The sequence below is a fragment of the Arachis duranensis genome, unplaced genomic scaffold, assembly GCF_000817695.3.
Source record: "Arachis duranensis cultivar V14167 unplaced genomic scaffold, aradu.V14167.gnm2.J7QH unplaced_Scaffold_165934, whole genome shotgun sequence".
NCBI lineage: Eukaryota > Viridiplantae > Streptophyta > Magnoliopsida > Fabales > Fabaceae > Arachis > Arachis duranensis.
In genome coordinates, this window is record NW_026264258.1 from 504,948 (window position 1) to 512,848 (window position 7,901).

Below are 7,901 nucleotides of genomic sequence, written 5' to 3' on the forward strand. Positions count from 1 at the left end.
CCAGATAAAGGTTATATTGAACTTATTTTGGGTTCTTTTGTTATTGTTTGGTGAGGTTTGTTATGGGCTACTGTCTATCGATGGTTGTGCCAACCTTGCTACGGGCATCAAATAGAGAGAGAGTAATATTGCCCAACAACAACATAGTATACCAAGCTAAAAGGAAAATGAAAAATTGAGCCCATGAAAAAAAAATTAAGCTGATGAGAAATGTTTGGATAATATTTTTTGAATTTAATTTTGATATACTGACTAAAGTAATTTTATATGTGTATTTAATTATGTAATGTTACATCAGCAAAAAAAATTACTCTTTTTATATTAATTGTATGAATAATTATTTAAAAAAACGAATATAATTATACGACTGTGTAAAATATTTTTTGTACGATGCATCAAAATTAAAATATATATTTTTAAGCAATATACATTATTATTGAAGCGTAAAATTGCCATATAAAAGGAATCTAATCATCATCCTCCTCATTATTATTATTATATCCCTTTATATCCTTTGATGTGGCCTCAAGTTTTCTTTTTCGGAACTTTATTCAGTGGGGAAAGTATTTTTTGGTCCTTGAAGGACCAAGTAATAAATGCAATTAACAAAAAATATAGAGATGGTTCACAAATAATAAAAATTTACAAATAAATTTTCATTAATATGTGGGCCAAATTTAAATGTAGGGTTTCAATGGCCTCTCCAAAAAATCATCGACCAAGAAGATCTCCGGCAACAAACGGCCACTTCTGGTGAATTCCATCACCAACGATTTGAATTCTGTGCTGCTGCATTAAGCGTACATTAGTTCGAAGTTCTGGATCGCTGGGAACAACATGCCCGATGTGCTTACGAGCTCTTTGAGAAAGATGGAAACAGGGCTATCGTCATTGAAGAACTTGCATCGGTAAGTTAAAAAGAAAAATTTCAATTCTATTAGGTTAACTTGCAATCCAGCAATTGTAGAATCTCTCATATTAGGTTACCTGCTAATCACCACAATAATATTTCTTCAAAATGCTGTTTTAGGAACTTGGCTCGGTACTTCTATCCCTGTTCATGTGGTTCTTCATGACTAGATACATTACATGGTGTGTCTAGCAGCAGTCTTGCAAAGGTTCAGTAAAAAAGATTGAAATCAAAGCCATTTGAATATATTGAATTTCCTATATGCTGATTTGTGGGACGGTTCAATCAAATCAAACAAATTATATTTGAACTTGTATCAAAGTGTGCTGCAAAAAAATATACAAATTTGCAATTCCTGAGATGGCTCAATCAATCAAATCATATTTAAATCTATAGCACATGCTCTTAAGAGAACAACCCCACTACAGTTAATGATTCTTTTGAAGGTGCTGAAATTGTAAAATAGTACAGTTTACCAGATCAATAAGTTAAGATATGCTAATAATGACCATCGTCGAGTTTAAATTAGCTTTGCTTCAGTGAGTGGTAATAATGACATCTTAACAATTCAATGAAAATTATCTTGATGAAAGCTTTTGGTGCATGTCATCAGCAAGAGCTTGCCTCAAGCTCTCCCCAAAGAAGTACAATGACTTCTCACTGTCCATCACCCTCGGTTGCTGTGATCCCTCCATTCTCATCCGGCTCCTTCCACAGCTCTGGTTCTAGCTCCCTCGCAATCTGGCACAGGTTATGCAGCATGCAGCAGGCCACGATAGTCTGCAGAGCGTGATAAATCCCGATTGCTTTTACCATTGCAGACCTCTCTTTCGGCAGCCCAATTGCTTTTACCATTGCAGACCTCCCGTTCATAAGCATTCCATCGAACAGGTTATGTGCAGCCGTCCCCATTCCATTCGGCGAAAACGGCGTCAAAAGAAATAGCAACAAAGGGAAACACCAGTCCCCAACAAAGTGAGGCCTCACCTTCATTTTCATCTCCATCTTCATCTTCCCTACAAAGCCACCACTCTCTCTCACGGAACCCAGTCATTATGCCATTGGTCTAACCAGACCACAGTATACCGGTTCATAATTAGAGCAAGTATTGGGCACATGTAATATTATAGAAAACTTATATCTAGAATTAATCTGAACCACACGTTTGAAATATTTTTACTTGGTTCATCAAGGTCCAGAAGATACTTTCCCCACCTTAGACATTCCCTTCTTTTTCCGGTAGTTATGTGGCATCAAGTTTTAAAGGGTTTCTACCAATTAAGAGAAGGTTGAGTGAGCCCTTTGATGGCAATTCAAGTGCCATGGCTTTGCCAATTCCATGAGTGGAAGCAGTGACTATAGCCCTTGAACATAGTATTTGTCTCTCTCAGATTCTTTAGAGACCTTAGGAACATAACCCAAACCCACTTCACAAAACTAGCTCACACTTTTTTCTCTCATAAGGAGGGATGGAACTCTCAACAGGAGAGAGAAATTAGAACTCAAGGTTCTATCTCCTTGATCTTAGTTCAAGTCAAGATTTCATTCTCAACCTTCTTTCCACAACTATGATATTTAGGCACGCTCACCATGCAATTAACTTAGTGGTATTACAACCAAAATTTCCCAAATCATTCTAACCATCTTACAATTGTATGTATCCTTTTCAGTCTAATACCTGTTCACACCGACGCTCCCCCAACTCCTACACTCCAGCTCCTCCCCTATCAGTCTTTAACCAATATGACCATACCAAACATGGGTACCGAACCAATAGAAGGCACCACCATCACCCTCAATAATCAAACAACTCCAGGCTTCCAAGATGATTGCGTCAACCTGATCGGGAAAATGATCACCGACAGAGAGATAAAGTACAAAACCATCAAGAACTCGCTAATGGGAATGTGGGGCAATCCCAAGCACATTTCTATATCAGAGGTAGGAAGGAACAAAGTTCTTGTAAGTTTTAAAGACAGACGCATATGGAATAGGATCATAAAAAATGGTCCGTGGAACGTCAAAGGGTACCTGATGAATTTGCAGAGGCGGTTGTACGGAAAGGCAATACTGGACGTTAGCCATGATTTCATGGAGTTCTGGATACAAGTGCATGGGTTACCAATAGAGAAGCTGAATGCTGAAACAGCAAAGTGTATTGGCAACATGATTGGAATTGTTGGAGAGGTTGAAAACCCCATTAAGGAGGGAACCTTACAGAGGAACTTCCTAAGAATCAGAGTAGCGATCAACATCACTCAACCCCTCCAAACCGGTTTCTGGCTGAATAGAGGAGACAATCCCAAAACCTGGATAAGCTTCCGGTACGAGAGATTGATGGATAGCTATTGCTTTAAATGCGGTGTTATAGGCCACGAGAAGAAGAACTGTGACAAACCGGTAGCTATGGCATGTTGGGATACCACCAAGCCGAAATATGAAGCAAGATTAGCAGTGGATAGAGCTAGACCACTGTACACAACAAAGGAGGAAGAAGAAGACTGGGAACAACACCTCAGAGAGAACGACGAAGCGCGTGGAAGTCAGTCGCGAGGAGGCGAAGAAGGAAATAGCCAAAGCTCTGAAAACAACTACAATATCCAGCGGATAAAAGAAACGGTAGGAATAGAGACCCAATCAGGAGAAAGCAAAGAACAAAAAACTGAAGAAAAAGGCAGTGACAATATGTTTGACCTGAGAGAAGTTAGCCGACTGCCACAAGAAAGAGACACAGAGTACCGTGAAGCGAGCCTACTCATTCTCCTCGAATCAGTCATTCACAATCTGCAAAGAGTAAAAGGAAAAGGCATCATGAGAGAAGAAGAAGCTTCCAAGTAAGAAGAAAGGGGCAGAGAAAGTAATCATGCATCCAAATCAAGAAAGAGACCAAGTTGAGCCTTCTAATTGGATGCAACCCAATCCAACGTGGGCTCAAGAAATAAGGAGGTATGAGATGCAGGTTCAGTAGAATGAAGAAAAAATAATGTCGATGAACCAGGCCCAAACATAAACAGCACTAATAATCCAAAAATCCATCAGATCTCCAATCACCTTATTCAAGCTTCAAAGCAGGCCACCAAGACCTTATCTGCCAATCTGAGAATCCACTCAATACCCAAACAAGCCAATGGAAGATGGGTAAGGAGCCAAAGACGGAAGGAGCATACGAAAATATTAGCCTCAAATGGGCCATGAGAGAAGAGGCAGACAATTGGGAAATGAAGAAAAACCAGAAGAAGAAGCAAGTACACAAGAATCAGGAGGGAGAAACTTACTATGTGGAGCTGGCTTCGGACGAAGAGAATGAAGAATCGGAAGCTAGTAACCAAGTTAACAAGGATCCAAAAATTTGGGAGGAGATTCTAAGCATAGGAATGCAACACAATCTGAAGATCAAGAGGAAAAGGGAAGTTACAGACACCAAAATTCTCGCTGAATTCAAGTGTAATGAAGATCAAGAGTCAAGAAATAGCAAGCGAAGCAGGATAGAAGCGGCTGAACATGACAACAATATGGACATGGAAGAGCAAGAACCAACACTCGAGGCTGAGGAGGCGGGCCTAAACATGCCCCCACCCCAGCCATGATTGTCCTAAGTTGGAACTATCGAGGCATGGTGATAGCCCCGACGACTTCTGAATTAAAGAATTTGTGCAAAAAGCACAAGCCAACCATAGTTTACTATTATGTAGAGAAGAAAATGTAAAGAAATATGCTAGAAAGTTGCAGTTTAAAAATAGCTTTTGTGTAGAACTCCGGAGCTTGTCCGGCGGTCTATGTCTACTATGGAATGAAAATATCAATGTTTCTATTTACTCTTGGTGCCAAAACTACATCATTGCAAATATTAAAAGCTACAACAACCCAGATTGGAAATATGGATTTATCTATGGCAATTCTGTTTTCAAACAGAGAAGGAAGACATGGCAAGCATTGGTGGAATCAAATGACTTGGAGGAGGAACCAAGCTGTCTCATAGGTGATTTTAATGACATCCTTTGTCAAGAAAAGAAGGTAGGTAAACACCCCAAGCCATGCATCCAAATAGAGGTATTCAAGAATTTGGTGAATAAAAAGAATCTCATGGATTTAGAATTGAAGGGCAACAAATTCACCTGGTTTAGCAACCCGAGAGAGGGGCTTGTGACTAGAGAGCAACCTGATAGAGCTATGGTGAATTGAAAATGGAGGCAAGCCTTCAGCAATGCTAGCCTCACGGCCTTAACGGAAATTACGTCAGACCACTGTCCTCTTATTTTCAACCTGAAACCGAACATGAATGTTCCAAGGCAATTCAAATATGAGGCGTACTGGGATGACAAGGAGGAATGTAAAGAAGTGGTATCAAAAGGATGGAAAACCGAAGACCAAGAAGGAGGATATTGGAGCACATGCGTAAATAAAAGAAGCAAATGTATTAAAGAACTCAAGGAATGGAATAAGATATGCTTTAAGAGAGCGAACAAGGAAATTATGAAATGGCAACTCAAGATTCAACACCTTCAAAATCTTTCCACAATTACCAAGAAAAAAATCAAAGAACTGTGGAAACAGGAAGAGAAGTATTGGGCTCAAAGAGCAAAGGTCAAATGGCTCAAATGGGTGTTGGGTTTTTTTCTCTCCTTTGTGAGGCCCAAGCCCAACATTTTGGGGGTGTATTCTTGCACCCTAGTGTCACAACTCTAATTCAGTTTTTGGAGGTTTTTTGAGAGAGAGAATAGCCACCAAGTGAGAGAGAAGAGGGAAAAACAGAATTATCGTTTTTGCCCAAAGCAGTAAATTTCAAATAGCAGTTTCTCAGTTGTTCACCGTTGGATCGGCTTGAAATTTAAACTGCATGTTCTTATCATCTTGTTCTTCATTCTGGACGGTGGAGATGTTGATTGGAGGTTTTCAGTAGGAGAAATTGGTTTCGCAAGAGAGAAATTAGGTTTCCCGTTTTTACACAGAGCAGCAATTTTGGAACGGCAGTTTCTCCTTCTTTCACCGTTGGATCGACGTGAAATTTGAACTGTCGATTCTTTACATCTTGTTCTGCATTCTGAACGGTGGAGATTTTAATTTGAGCTCTGAAGAGAGAGAAATTGGCTTCGACATCAGCTCTGTTTTTTGGATATATTTCATCTTCTTGCCTATTACTTGTAAGCTTTGGTGCATTGATATTTTGGCTGGTTATTTGCACATTTTTGTGCTTTATTTGAGGCTCTCTTGTACCTTATTTGATTATAGTGGAGCTATTTCATTGGTCTGGACGACCCGTGGTTTTTACCTCTCACGTTGAGGGGGTTTTCCACGTTAAAATCTCGGTGTGTTCTTATTATTGCTTTACTTGCTATATTTACTTGTTATAGTTGCTGCCATATTGTGTTGTGAGTGCTTCCATATTGTTCTTGTGTTGGACATTGTTGTCGTTTCCGCTGCTAGGCCTTTCATACTGGCATCAAAGCTTATTGGTATTTTTCTGGGCTTGTGATTCTGTGAACAATAGAAGCTAATACTAATACTAGTAGGATGATCACTCTTAATGGTCCTAATTATGATTTATGGAAGTCAAAGATGGAAGATTTGCTTTATGTCAAAAATTTTCATCAAACAGTTTTTGGTACAGAGAAGCCTAATGATAAGTCTGATGATGATTGGACTTTGTTGCATAGACAAGTCTGTGGATATATTAGGCAGTGAGTTGACGATAATGTGTTGAACCATATTATTGGAGAGACACATGCTCGGACCCTTTGGATTAAACTTGAACAGTTGTATGCTCGGAAAACTGGGAATAACAAGATGTTTTTGATCAAGCAGTTGTTGGCTTTGAAGTATACAGATGGGACATCAATGACAGATCACTTGAACAATTTTCAAGGAATTATGAATCTGTTATCTTCCATGGGTATCAAGTTTGATGAAGAGGTTCAAGGATTGTTACTTCTTGGCTCTTTACCAGACTCGTGGGAAATTCTCAGAATGTCATTGTCCAATTCTGCTCCTGATGGTGTAATCTCTATGGATCTTGCCAAGAGCAGTGTTTTGAATGAAGAGATGAGAAGAAAGTCACAAGGTACATTGACTACACATTCAGATGTTCTTGTTTCTGAGTCTAGGGGGAGAAGCAAAAGTCGAGGTCCTAAAAGTAGAGATCAAAGTAGAAGTAAGTCTCAAGGAAAGTATAAGAATATTGAGTGTCATCATTGTGGTCAAAAGGGACATGTGAAGAGATTTTGTTGGCAGCTAAAGAAGGAGAAAGCCAAGGCAAGTAAAGACAAGAGCATAAATAAAGATGATGGTAACAAGGAAGACAAGGTTAATGTAACTCATGATGATTTTCTTGTTGTTGAGGAGTTTGAATCTGTTAACCTTGTTGATAATAGCACTAGTTGGGTGATTGATAGCGGTGCTTCTATTCATGTTACATCTAGGAGGGATTTGTTTACATCTTATACTCCTGGTGATTTTGGTGACGTGAAAATGGCTCATCAAGGTGTTGCAAAATGTGTTGGTGTTAGACATGTTTGCTTAGAAATCTCCAACGGTACCAAGTTGACTTTGAAGCGTGTAAAGCATGTTCCAGATATTCGGTTGAACTTACTTTCTGTTGGTAAGTTGTGTGATGAAGACTTGGATAGCTCATTTTCTCGTGATAGCTGGAAGCTCACCAAGAGTTCCATGGTTGTTGCTAGAGGTACAAGACACTCTACTCTTTATTTAACTCAAGCAAAGATTGTGAAAGATGTTGTTAATGCTGCTGAGTTTGTTGATGAAACTGATTTATGGCATAAGAGATTATGTCATATGAGTGAGAAGGGTATGAATATGTTATCCAAGATGAATCTTTTATCTGGTTGTAAGGTTGCTTTGCAAAAGTGCAATCATTGTTTTGCTGGAAAACAAAACAGGGTTTCTTTTAAGAGTTATCTACCTTCAAGGAAGCCGGAGATACTTGACTTGGTGCATTCTGATGTATGTGGGCCGATGAAGACAAGAACACTTGGAG